General features: G+C 44.5%; 1 protein-coding gene and 1 non-coding gene across 2 annotated transcripts in view; one reads left to right on the top strand and one right to left on the bottom strand.

Moving 5' to 3' along the window:
• The window catches only part of LOC126336092 (uncharacterized), a 194,321-nt gene that overhangs the window by 73,504 nt on the left and 106,019 nt on the right, over positions 1-14,798 (bottom strand). The window lies entirely within an intron of this gene.
• Positions 7,456-7,530, top strand: Trnat-ugu (transfer RNA threonine (anticodon UGU)). The gene has a single exon. It is a non-coding gene; the product is annotated as a tRNA-Thr (tRNA).

Genomic DNA, 14,798 nt, shown 5'->3' with positions numbered 1-14,798 from the left:
ACGGCACTTTGAACAGTGGACGTTACATTTCAGATGTATTACGACCCGTGGCTCTACCCTTCATTCGAGCCCTGCGAAACCCTACATTGCAGCAGGATAATGTACGACCGCATGTTTCAGGTCCTGTACGGGCCTTTATGGATACAGAAAATGTTCGACTGCTGCCCTGGCCAGCACATTCTACAGATCTCTCACCAACTGAAAACGTCTGGTCAATGGTGCCGAGCAACGTACTCGTCACGATACGCCAGTCACTACTCTTGATGAACTGTGGTATCGTGTTAAAGCTGCGTGGGCAGCTGTACCTGTACACGCCATCCAAGCTCCGTTTTACTCAATGCCCAGAGGTATCAAGGCCGTTATTACGGCCAGAGGTGGTTGTCTGGGTACTGATTACTCAGGCTCTATGCACCCAAATTGCGTGAAAATGTAATCGCATGTCAGTTCTAGAATAATACACCCCTGGAAATGGAAAAAAGAACACATTGACACCGGTGTTTCAGACCCACCATACTTGCTCCGGACACTGCGAGAGGGCTGTACAAGCAATGATCACACGCACGGCGCAGCGGACACACCAGGAACCGCGGTGTTGGCCGTCGAATGGCGCTAGCTGCGCAGCATTTGTGCACCGCCGCCGTCAGTGTCAGCCAGTTTGCCGTGGCATACGGAGCTCCATGGCAGTCTTTAACACTGGTAGCATGCCGCGACAGCGTGGACGTGAACCGTATGTGCAGTTGACGGACTTTGAGCGAGGGCGTATAGTGGGCATGCGGGAGGCCGGTGGACGTACCGCCGAATTGCTCAACACGTGGAGCGTGAAGTCTCCACAGTACATCGATGTTGTCGCCAGTGGTCGGCGGAAGGTGCACGTGCCCGTCGATCTGGGACCGGACCGCAGCGACGCACGGATGCACGCCAAGACCGTAGGACCCTACGCAGTGCCGTAGGGGACCGCACCGCCACTTCGCAGCAAATTAGGGACACTGTTGCTCCTGGGGTATCGGCGAGGACTATTCGCAACCGTCTCCATGAAGCTGGGCTACGGTCCCGCACACCGTTAGGCCGTCTTCCGCTCACGCCCCAACATCGTGGAGCCGGCCTCCAGTGGTGTCGCGACAGGCGTGAATGGAGGGACGAATGGAGACGTGTCGTCTTCAGCGATGAGAGTCGCTTCTGCCTTGGTGCCAATGATGGTCGTATGCGTGTTTGGCGCCGTGCAGGTGAGCGCCACAATCAGGACTGCATACGACCGAGGCACACAGGGCCAACACCCGGCATCATGGTGTGGGGAGCGATCTCCTACACTGGCCGTACACCTCTCGTGATCGTCGAGGAGACACTGAATAGTGCACGGTACATCCAAACCGTCAACGAACCCATCATTCTACCATTCCTAGACCGGCAAGGGAACTTGCTGTTTCAACAGGACAATGCACGTCCGCATGTATCCCGTGCCACCCAACATGCTCTAGAAGGTGTTAGTCAACTACCCTGGCCAGCAATATCTCCGGATCTGTCCCCCATTGAGCATGTTTGGGACTGGATGAAGCGTCGTCTCACGCGGTCTGCACGTCCAGGACGAACGCTGGTCCAACTAAGGCGCCAGGTGGAAATGGCATGGCAAGCCGTTCCACAGGACTACATCCAGCATCTCTACGATCGTCTCCATGGGAGAATAGCAGCCTGCACTGCTGCGAAAGGTGGATATACACTGTACTAGTGCTGACATTGTGCATGCATTGTTGCCTGTGTCTATGTGCCTGTGGTTCTGTCAGTGTGATCATGTGATGTATCTGACCCCAGGAATGTGTCAATAAAGTTTCCCCTTCCTGGGACAATGAATTCACGGTGTTCTTATTTCAATTTCCAGGAGTGTATATTTGTGCAATGAGTACCCGTTTATCATCTGCATTTCTTCTGGCTGTAGCAATTTTTAACGGCCAGTCGTGTACATAATGCCATCTTAATTATAATTTAAGAACAGAAGTCGCTCATGATTCGCGTTTTCCTGCGTCTAATGATTGAAAACTATGGGTTGTGATTACTTAGTGTAATGGAACCCGATAAAAAAAAAGTAACTTCACTTACTCCGTGTTAATTTCCCCCCTTCTTATACTGAGGGATCCTCTTATACGTTTGGTATTCTCAGGGTCCAGTCTTATCTCAGCTGGGAGCTATATTAAAATATTTCGTACGCCCACGTGCCGAATCCTCGAAGCAATCGAGGGAACCGGCTTGTACTGTTTCCGATTAAACAAGCAGTCTAGAATACCCAGCTGGCAAGACATTGTATCTTCAATAACGTGCTCCCAAAGCCACGCACTCGAGGCGGGCTTTGCGTCGCCGTCAGCACTGCTGCGCGAGCAATTTGTCACTCACCGCCGAGAGGATTCGGCGCTCATACACTCCACCGTACTAGGACACGCGTCTGGCACTGATTCTGAGGGGCAGAACTCAGAGATATTCAACCACCACAGAAATGGCAGCAAGGCGGCGCTGCTAGAACTGCTGTGGTCGTGGACCGGGCTACACATTTAATGATCCTGCAAGACACAAGCCTCGGAGCTAACGGACTTCCATTACCGGCACCTCTTCTCCTCGTTTTCCTCGAAAAAGAAATAAAAAAAAACTCTCAGCACTATGGGACTTAACATCTGAGGTTATCAGTCCCGTAGAATTTATAACTAATTAAACCTAACTAACCTAAGGACATCACACACACCCATTCCAGACGCAGAATTCGAACCTGCGACCGTAGCGGTCACGCGGTTCCAGACTGAAGCGCCTAGAACCGCTCGGCCACGCAGGCCGGCTCGTTTTCCTCCTAGATGATCCCGTAACATTACTAATTTCCTCAAGTGACGGGAAGATGGGTTACCACGCTTTCTGCTACCAAGTAAAAATCCTATGTCATGAAATTTGTTAAGAATTAACAGGACACATTACCAGTACGATTCTCCGTGAACTATCAGGGGAGAGAGTTCTGATAACGAATGTGCTAAGGAAGAAGCAGTGCATGTTCTTTTTATAGAATGAATATCGCAATGAACAAAGTAAATTCTTAAAGTCATTATTTTTTACTATTTATTTATTTATTAGTAAAAGCAAATTGCTTTCGAGGTTTCCTCTCTCAACTTTCACTGGTGCTACTTACATTTATGACGCTCTCCACTGATACATTTTTGTGTCCAGCAGTCAGTTTTTATTTTAATGTATCAACTAGGATCAGAAATGCGTCATAGGTCTAATTTAAGCAAGACTGAAACTATCTGGAGCCAGAAGGTTGCTTCCTGGGAGTCAAGGTGAAAGTTTTCTAAACAATGATACACTTATGGAGGCAACAGAGAAAAAATCAACTTTGGTCAAAAATATAACTGAAAATTTAGGAGAGTACGGTCTGTAATAACATGAAGTGTGGAGACCACATTCTTCTACAAACTTACATTTCTCCTCTACCCATTCCTGCTTAGTCAATTTAACTTCTTGCCCTTCTTCATTTTTAGACGTTTCTATTTACTTTCGTCTACTTAATTTAGAGCGTCTTTATATTTTCTTCTTTCATCACCTAGATTAGATATCTCCTCTGAGGTCCAAGGACTCCAATGTTAAAAAATAATCGGCTCAACCACTTATTTATAGTGTAAAACACTAAGATTGACGCGTTTCGGAAGTCAAACTCCCATCATCAGAATAATAAAAAGTAAAAGAACCTGTAAAACTCGCTAGAACGGAACATACACCAGGCACAATAAAATTGATAATAAAATTAAAACATCGTGGCTACTTCCCTTGTTGCAGCCGTGTCTTCCAGGTTGCATCTCCACATAGTCGTCAAAATATAAAACTAGGCGACACCATTTTAGAGTTTTTTATATTTTGACGACTATTTGGTGATGCACCTTGGAAGACACGGCTGCAACAAGGGAAGTAGCCACGATATTTTAATTCTATTATCAATTTTATTGTGCCTCTTGCATGTTCCATTTTAGCGAGTTTTAACAGGCTCTTTTACTTTTTATTACTCTGATGATGGAAGCTTGACTTCCGAAACGCCTCAGTTTTAGTATTTTACACTATAAACAAGTGGTTGAGCCGATTTATTTTTTAACATTGATATTCACAACCACGACCTCTCATACAGTATGGATAAAACCAAAGTCCAAGGACTTCTTTCACCTATTTTATCCTCTGCTGCCTTCCCTACTTCATATCTCAAAGCTACCCATTCTCCTTCTACTGTATTTCTTTTCCCTGCTCTAGTCAATTGTTGCCTAAAGTTGTCTCTGAAAGTCTCAACAGCCTCTCGTTCTTTCAACTTATCTATGTAGCATCTCCTTAATTTCCTACCTTTTAGCAATTTATTCAGTTTTAGTCAGTTATTCATAAACAACAAATTGGATTAGATTCCACACCTTCCTCTCGAAATCCTACAGTTTGAAACCTGGTTCCGAAATTTCTGTTTGGCAATCATACAATCAGTCTGAAACTCTCTGGGGTCTCCAGGTCTCTTCCACCTTCTTTCATGATTCTTAAGCTAAGCTTTAGCAATGACTAAATTACGGTCTTTGCAAAACTCTACCAGGCTGTATTCTCTTTCACTCATTTTCCCCATTCCATATTCATCCATTATTTTTCTTTCTCTCCATTTTCCCTACATCGAATTCCAGTTCCCCATCATAATTAAATTTTTGTCTCCCTTAACGATCGAAATACTTTCTTGTATCTCATCGCACATTTAGTCAATCATCTGCGGAGCTGACTGGCATAGAAACATGTATTAGTGTGGTGGGTGTGGGCTTCGTGTTTATGTTGGCTGCAACAACACCTTCGCTACGTCATTTGTAGTAGCTTACCCGCTTTTCTATTTATTATTAAACGTACTCCCGTGTTTTGTGCATATTGTTGTACTTATAACCAATAATTGCTGCAAACGAACAAATTACCCAACAATTCGCAAGAAATGAATTCTCAAAGTAGAAGCGCTATGCTACTGCCTGCTTGCAATGAAATGTTCCGAGATGTGACTTGTGGAAGCATTATAAAGTCTCACCTGCCCCTTGATGTTTCCTCTGCTTCACTTTCCTGGCCTTAATAGCCATTTCTGCACTCGGTCGGCGTGTAAATTATAATTGTAGAGGGCGCCAAGACGCCCTCCCTGACGTAGTTTCCTTCCTCCCCCTCACCGTGGGACGGAGTAGGCGCTCCTTACCTGCCTGTGTCTATTGTTATACCACGTGAAAGTGTGTCAGCATTTCTGAAATGTTTGCGTATCATATGACAGAGGCCCAGCTCGGTATTCACCTAGTTGGATGTGGAAGCCGCCTAAAGGCCACGTCCAGGCTGCCCAGCACACCGGCCCTCGTCGTTAATCCCAGGCCGGATTAGATCTGGGGCCTTCGCGCGTCCCCATATCACGGAAGCGGCGTGATAAGGCGCTCGGCTATCCGGGCGGGTTCACTCGATCTCTCTGATCTTGCTTATTATTTTGGACGTAGCAATTGTAGCACTGCATTTGAGTAATTCCCTGCAAGATTCTCGATTGGTCACACAGGAATATTAACACTGACGAGATAACATCAAAACAATGGTGTCAAAGTACTTATAAAAGTCAGCCACTATCTAAACACGTGCGACGGGATTGTTGAAAGGATACGAAAATTGTTAACTGGAAGTTATTGACCATCTATCTGAAATTAACAAAGGCTCTGAAGAGCTGTTAAGTGGAAGATACTGCAGATTCTATAATAAATATTGATTAAGGATACGCCATGGTAAGGGAAACTACCCCCGGTTTTGTTGCAAAATACAACCATCGTATTCTGTATACTGTGCGTTGAAGTTTTGGTTTACCACCAGGATTAAAAAAAAGTGAAACATTTTTCAAGTTTTATCGCTCTTTGCAGTGCACACGGTATGAATGCTTTTCGGTATCTCCAGCTGCAAACGCTTGGGCAGGTTTCTAACATGACAAACCATAAGGGTCCACGGCACCGTACGGTTTATAATTACGGCAGTGCTGAAAATAGCCTTTGTCCACATAGTATCTCCTAAATAAGTGTCGCCAAACACCGAACCACTGCAAAAGACATCGTACTCAGGGCTAAAGTCCATTCGTAGTACAGTTGGCATGTTGGCATTTTTGGAGAAAATCTAGACCCGGTGGTTGTACAACAAATTGTATTACATTTCCGGGTTACAAATAATTGTATAACTGTGACTGGTTTCGGTTTCATCAAAACATCTTCATCTCTGAGTATTTCTGCTATAAGAGTGACCTATCAGTTTCTGCCAGCAAATTTACAAGTTAAAATGTTCTTTCATATAGTCAGTAAATTTGTGTGTACATGAATGCAATATAGACGGACGAGAAAATTTGTCGTGTAGCTGTTGATTGATTCAGGGCTTATTTTGGATCTTGACTTGCACAGGGACAGCCACGGTATAGTGCAACGACCCACATAGTCTTATCCCACTCTATACGTGACTAGAGTGATCGGATGAAATCAGACTACGAAAAGCTCTGCCCGCATAGCGGCGCTGGTAAAGCGGAATCGCTCTGAAACCTTTAGGTGCGTCGCATTTTATCGCTTTTCCTCGGCACTCTGCGGATTCGATCAGTCCAATCTTCAATTAGCGGGAAGTGCGCCCTGCCTTTTACGACCACAAGTCTGCGACGTATAAAAAGGAAGTCCTCTATCACTGAAAACGTATTAACTCTCTTCTGAGGTTCGATATTCTCGGTTCTTCATTTCCTGATTGTATAGCTGTCTGGTACGATTTCTGTCGGCAATATCCGCGTCCCTTAATAAATAAGTCTGAAAGGGAAAGTTTTCGTTCGATTTTCAGATCCCTAAGGGCGAAGTTGTACAGGCACTAGATTTTCTTCTTACCAATCTAATAAAATATTTCTGTGGGATTACTTTCCGTTCAGGCTGCAGAAATTCCCTCGAGCCCCTTTTTAATTTCTCGTGTTTATAGCGTGAAGACTCGGGACATGTTGTATTATTTACTTATATGGATATGGTGCCTGTACACATGTCCGAAAGAATAGACACCATTGATGACCTGCAGCTCTCTAGAACGAAATTAGAATTATATATTAATACCTGCAGCTGCTGACGGGCGTTGATATATATCAACGGGGACAGGTGAAAAATGTGTGCCCCGACCGGGACTTGATCCCGGGATATCCTGCTTACGCGGCAGACGCTCTGTCCATCTGAGCCACCGAAAGGACAGACACCACTGATGACCGGCAGCCGTATAGAACTAAATTAGAATTATATATTAATACCTTCAGCTGCTCAAGGGACTTGGTAAGACTGTTTTCCAGGCGTAATGAGTGTGTTGTGTATGGACACTACGAATGTACTGTGTGGACATATAAGGTGAGAATGTGGGTCTCGCGGGAGACGTGCGTAAGATGGTCCCTGCAGTAGCACTATCCTCTGTGCCCTGGGTGGCTCAGATGGATAGAGCGACTGCCATGTAAGCAGGTGATCCTGGGTTCGAGTCCCAGGCGGGGCACACATTTACACTTATCACCGTTGATTACATTAACGCTCGTCAGCAGCTGAAGGTATTAATATATAGTTATAGTTTCTTCTGTTATTGGACTCCTACATCGACGTCCAGGAAAACTGGACACCCAGTGTCATTTGATACAATACGTGTTAAGTAGACATGCACCCGCCACAAAGGACATTCTTATTTTCGTCGATAATAGTATACAGAATACTGAAACAGAAAACTGACGATCTGTTACAGAAGGTTTAATCCGGCTTTAGAAGAGGTAAATGTACTAGACTATAGTTCTGACATTAATTTGTAATGGGAACAACACTTAATAAAAACAAAGACAATGTAAAGTAGCACCAGACGATTAAGGTGAGACGGAAGGCAAGTGGGCTTCAAAAATTCTATATTTAGATTTTAGAACATTTGAAATTTCTGGTCTTTCCTGCCTGAAACAGTTTTTGTTCTATATAAATACGACAACCTTTTCGTAAGATATGATTGTTTTCCTGATACTCTGTGCAATCTGGGGACGGTGACAGCATGGTTTATGACTGGTTATGTGCAGAACAACCCTATGGTCCTAATGTCACAATTTCTGAAAAAAGGCTGTATGGGCTATCTTTTTCCATAAGCTTTCCACAAACGAAAATCTAGTGCACCGTCTTTGCTCGAGTGATCCAGACACTTGGTGCAACTACAGGAGAAGTGCAAGATATGACCACAAACATTCTTTACCTGCATCAGTAATGAAGGAAATTAAACCCATGTTTAAAGACTTTTGTAAAGATTCATCCTTGAAGAAAGGTTTTCATGGGAAAACTCAAAATTTAAATGAATGTGTGAATTCTGTCATTTGAAACCGGTTACCGCATTATTGGGCATAAAATGGAGTGGAAATACTGCACAATCCTTGGCGCAAAGAGATAGAGAGAGAATCCGCAAAGCCGATATTGCTAATTTGAAATGCACAAAAAAAAGCCATACAGAAAAGAAGAGGGACCAAGAGAAGAAAAGAAAATCAGTATGGTGCAGGAAAATATTAGTGGTCAGTAATTCTCATCAATAATTATACTAGAATAGCAATATTAACCTTCAAATGGATTTTTCTCAAAAATACATTTTTTTTACTTTCTGGTACCATTATTTGATAAACTAATGGGGTTATAAACATGAAATTTGGTCGGTTTGTACTGCAGATGGTAATATGTTGTTAAAAGTAAATTGAGATCCACCAAACAATCAGAAACAGTTTTATAATAATTGTTGTTGTTGTGATCTTCCGTCCTGAGACTGCTTTGATGCAGCTCTCCATGTTACTCTATCCTGTGCAAGCTTCTTCATCTTCCAGTAGCTACTGCAACCTACATCCTTCTGAATCTGCTTAGTGTATTCATCTCTTGGTCTCCCTCTACGATTTTTACCCCCCACGATGCTCTCCAGTACTAAATTGGTGATCCCTCGAGGTCTCAGAACATTTCCTACCAACCGACCCCTTCTTCTAGTCAAGTTGTGCCACAAGCTCCTCTTCTCCCCGATTCTATTCAAAACCTCATCATTAGTTATATTATCTACCCATCTAATCTTACAAATGTACAAAATAGTTAAATTTCACTAGTTAAAGATTAATATTTTTTCTTCAAAACCATTAGAGATATTTTGTTAATTTTACTTCTAAGTTGAGGCATATCTGTTATACAGCGTGAGTCACCTAACGTTACCGCTGGATATATTACGTAAACCACATCAAATACTGACGAACCGATTCCACAGACCGAACGTGAGGAGAGGGGCTAGCGTGATTGTTTAATACAAACCATACAAAAATGCACGGAAATATGTTTTTTAACACAAACCTACGTTTTTTAAATGGAACCACGTTAGTTTTGTTAGCACATCTGAACATATAAACAAATACGTAATCAGTGCCGTTTGTCGCATTGTAAAATGTTAATTACATCCGGAGATATTGTAACCTAAAGTTGACGCTTGAAACCTCCGACGTTCAGTTGCGTGTTGTAACAAACACGGGCCACGGTCGGCGAGCAGCATCTGCAGGGACATGTTTACGATGACGACCGTGTTTACGAGTGTGGCTGTAGTGCACTGTTGTGGTTTGGTCTAGCTGTCGCAGTGTCCGCATGAAGCGCTTGCTGCTATTGTTATTCTGCATTCGTCACCGCACGCAGACCAACTGTAGTTCACCGTGTTACCAGACGTCTGTGATAGTGTAGTGTTGTAGGAACTGTGACCATGGTGTATTCGAACTCTGAAAAGGCGGAGATGATACTCATCTATGGCGAGTGTCGACGAATTGCAGCTGAAGCCTGCAGGGTGTATGCTGAACGGTACCCGGACAGAGAGCATCCAATGTGCCGCACATTGCGAAACATCTACCGCCGACTGTATGCAACAGGTATGGTCGTAGCACGCAAACGGGTCCGTAACAGGCCCGTCACAGGAGAAGCAGGTGCAGTTGGTGTGTTAGCTGCTGTTGCCATGAACCCACACATGAGTACACAGGACATTGCGAGAGGCGGTGGACTGAGTGAAAGTAGTGTCATGCGCATACTGCATCGTCACCGCTTTCAGCCGTTTCATGTGTCGCTACGTCAGCAATTACATGGTGATGACTTTAATCATCGAGTGCAATTCTGTCAATGGGCATTAACATAGAATGCGTTGCAGTTCTACCTGTTTACCGATGAAGCGGGTTTCACAAACCACGGGGCAGTGAATCTACGAAACATGCATTACTGGTCAGTGGACAATCTTGGCTGGCTCAGACAGGTAGAGCGACAGCGACCGTGGACTGTAAATGTATGGTGCGGAATCATAGGCGACCACCTCATTGGTCCTCACTTCATTGCAGGGGCCCAAACAGCTGAAACATACATCGCATTTCTACAGAATGATCTGCCAACGTTGCTCGAAAATGTCCCACTGGAAACGCGTCGACGTATGTGGTATCAGCATGATGGTGCACCTACACATTCCGCAATTAACACTAGGCTGACCCTTGACAGGATGTTCGACGGGCGTTTCATAGGACCTGGAGGACGCATAAATTGGCCAGCCCGTTTTCCTGATCTTACACCTCTAGAATTCTTTCTGTGGGGTACGTTAAAGGAGAATGTGCACCGTGATGTGCCTACAACCCCAGAGGATATGAAACAACGTATTGTGGCAGCCTGCGGCGACATTACACCAGATGTACTGCGGCGTGTACGACATTCATTACGCCAGAGATTGCAATTGTGTGCAGCAAATGATGGCCACCAAATTGAACATCTATTGGCCTGACATGTCGGGACACACTCTATTCCACTCCGTAATTGAAAACGGAAATCACGTGTGTACGTGTACCTCACCCCTCATGGTAATGTACATATGCGTCAGTGAAAAAGACAAAAAAAAAGGTGTTAGCATGTGGACGTAATGTGCTGTTCCAGTCTCTTCTGTACCTAAGGTCCATCACCGTTCCCTTTGGATCCCTACGTAATTCGGTGCTCTCCGATACACACGATCGAACAGCGGAGGAGTGGTACTCAAGCGTCAACTTTAGGTTACAATACCTCACGATCTAATTAACATTTTACATTGCAACAAACGGCACTGATTACGTATTTGTTTATATGTTCAGATGTGCTAACAAAACTAACGGGGTTCCATTTTAAAAAAAACGTACGTTTGTGTTAAGAAACATACTTCCGTGTATTTTTTTATGGTTTGTATTAACCAATTACACTAGCCCCTCTCCTCACGTTCGGTCTGTGGAATCGATTCGTCAGTATTTGATGTGGTTTATGAAATATATCCAGCGGTAATGTTAGGTGACTCACCCTGTATATAAGCAGTAAAAATTTCATTTTTTTACCACTTATATTTCTTTGGAGTAGTGTGCCTATTCAAAGGGAAGAATAGCGTAGGCAGAATAGGGATAAAAGTTGCCTTCCGTCTGCCCTTAACATCCTCAGGGAAATACGCTGTCCACTCACTTTAATGTGATCATCGCCTATGTTCGATTTCTACCAGGAGTAACTACTCACAGACGGTAGCACTGACTGGAGGAGGTATATAAAGGGGGTCGGCAGGCACAAAAAGTAATGTATGGCTGTCATAATGAGAAAAAGGAGAGATTTCTCTGACCTCCAATAGGGTACGATCATTGGGTTTCGAGCCAAGAGTGATAGCAAATCCGAAATGGATAAGTTTGAAAACTGCTGGCATGTCGCCTTGGTTAAGGTATACCGTCCAATGGGAAAATGGGGCTATCGAAAACCGGCCACGAGAAAACTCTGGTACACCATGGGCCCCAAATTACAGAGGTCAACGAGGGTTGGGGAGATGTGTCCAGGCGAATGACATGCAGCTGCTGAGAAACCGGCTGCCCAGATGAACCAGAAGTGTCTCCTCAACGCCCTTCCAGCGAACACTGCTATGCGTACACTGCAGTCGTCTCGTGAATTCACTTTGGCCGACTGCTGTTCATGGATGACAAAGGCAGGAATTTTCAGGCTGTTACTGGAACTGGACGTTCACTGCGTGGCGACAGGTGACCTTTTCGGATGAACCACGTTTAATACTGCATCGGAACATAAGGCAGTAGACCTGTTCGGCTTGAAAAGTCTGAAAGCAGACACTCTGCAACAACAGTCGGGAGGAAAAAGTTTTCGCCGCAACCCTTAGGTGATCTCGTCAGTCTGGGAGGCACGGTGGATCAGCACAAGTGTGCATCTCGTCTGCCTCTAAATCGTCAGTTTTTCCTCTACTCGAAGGTATATACCAACAGGACAATGCAACGTGTCACACAGCTCGTGGTGTATGTGCGGGGTTGGTAGAGCACAGGGATGAATTTACAGTACTCCCATGGCCACCCAATAGAGAATCCCTGGGACCACCTCGATCAGGCGTAACATCAAGAGCCGGCAACTCTGCCTGGAACGTTACAGCAGAGAGGGTTGTGAGACGACGTCAGACAACAGTACGCTGAGTAGGGCCACACCAGGACAGCAGCGGCCCCTATACGAACAGAATATAAGCGCCGCTACAGCAATAGAAGACGAGCCGCCATCCAAACGCTTTACGCGTGACTTACGAACTGCTGCGTTTTGCTAGCATTGAAACTGAATATACCAAAGGACATTGATTATTTGTATGTCGCCAATTGCTTGCGACACCTCTTCGTTAAAACGCAAACTTAAGTGTTCACAATGTAACTTACTATAACTGGTAGCAGTTACTTTTGTAAAATATATGGAAATATGCGTACGGAATGATTTGAAGTGGAATGATCATATAAAATTAATTGTTGGTAAGTCGGGTGCAGGTTCAGATTCATTGGGAGAGTCCTTAGAAAACAACAAAGGAGGTGGCTTACAAAACAGTCGTTCGACCTGTACTTGAGTATTTCTCATCAGTGTAGGATCCGTACCAAGTCGGGTTCTCAGAGGAGATAGAGAAGATCCAAAGAAGAGCGGCGCGTTTCGTCACAGGGTTATTTGGTAACCTTGATAGCGTTACGGAGATGTTTAGCAAACTCTAGTGGCAGACTCTGCAAGAGAGGCGCTCTGCATCGCGGTGTAGCTTGCTGTCCAGGTTTCGAGAGGGTGCGTTTCTGGATGAGGTATGGAATATATTGCTTCCCCCAACTTATACCTCCCGAGGAGATCACGAATGTAAAATTAGAGAGATTAGAGCGCGTACGGAGGCTTTCCGGCAGTAGCCCTTCCTGCGAATCATACGCGATTGGAACAGGAAAGGGAGGTAATGACAGTGGCACGTAAAGTGCCCTCCGCCACACACCGATGGGTGGTTTGCGGAGCATAAAGGTAGATGTAGATGAATAAACTCCATTAGTAAGATCTGCTTGAATTGTTGTCAAGCTATTCTAGAAAACAGCTTCCTAGTGCGAGTTAACATCCCATAGATATTCGGGCTCACATGCGGTTCCTCTTCGTCGAAATGCCTTGGCTCTAACTCGTCTAGGGGATGAACCGCATGTGTCGTATTACACGCCCGAAATTACACACTTGTGACCCCAGGCTTAAATTGTCTGTCTGATGGCAAGTTTGCGAAATACAATGCTAACATAACATACTAGGTCTACAGCTTTGCTTCCGCCGTTTTTCACGAGGTTCTGATCTTTATTGTGAAAACATTATCAAAAAATTATGATTCATAGTATTGCCCATCGCTGGCCACTACATTCTCCCATCTTTCGGATAACATACGAATCCCGTGGAGGAAGAACTGGGCTTCTTTTTTGGGGATCCACGAATCGATTCAATATTGCACTTGTTCATTTGATCGGAAGTGCTGGTCAGCCAGACTGTATGCCAGTAATCGAAAAAGGTGGTAGTCGGACAGAGCAACGCATGGAGAACCCGGCGGGAGACATAGGACTTCTCATTTCAACGTTTACATGTGTATTTTGACGGGTTTTGCTACATGTGGTCGAGCACTGACCTGCTGCAAAATTACCTTTACCTGTGTATCGCTGTATTGTGTTTCAGTGCTGGGCTCGAACGCATCAATTGCTTTCGATAATGATGTCCTGTGACTGGCTTCCGTCTGTTGTAGTAGCTACGAAAACGTTCTGTCTCCCACCGCCATGCCGGTCTTCGGCATCAAAATCACCGTTCTTAAGGCACTGAAAACATTCTCTGCACATTCTTCCACTAATAGTCCCCTCACCATTGATCTTACCTAGCATTTGAAGAGCCACAGCCGCAGATTTCTTCATGTCGAAGCAGAAAATTAAAACTTACAGCAAATAGCGAAAATGGGTAAGTAAGTTGACGTACTTAATCGAGAATAACCTAATGATGCAGTCACAAATCAACTAATATTTTTATGGCATTATGTTTACAGTTGCCTAAGCTTATTGTATTACACCTATGATCAACCGCCTGAACCCACTTGCCACTGCTGCCGTCTACTTCAAAACGGCGGAAGCAAAGTTGTATACCTAATATAATAGGAGTAATAATAATATCGGGAACTAAATCAACGACCCATAAATAATGTAGGCCACACAGTTGCGATTTGGTTAGAATAATGTTTGTTCTGAGAGCAAACTAATGGCGAAAGTGGTCAAGCGCATATCCATTTGACACAGTTTTATAAAAAAAATATGGTTCAAATGGCTCTGAGCACTATGGGATTCAACTGCTGTGGTCATAAGTCCCCTAGAACTTAGAACTACTTAAACCTAACTAACCTAAGGACATCACACACATCCATGCCCGAGGCAGGATTCGAACCTGCGACCGTAGCAT

The sequence above is a fragment of the Schistocerca gregaria genome, chromosome 2 (assembly GCF_023897955.1).
Source record: "Schistocerca gregaria isolate iqSchGreg1 chromosome 2, iqSchGreg1.2, whole genome shotgun sequence".
Taxonomy (NCBI): Eukaryota; Metazoa; Arthropoda; class Insecta; order Orthoptera; family Acrididae; genus Schistocerca; species Schistocerca gregaria.
The sequence above is the reverse complement of the archived record's forward strand: the minus strand, read 5'-3'. Positions and strand labels throughout refer to the sequence as shown.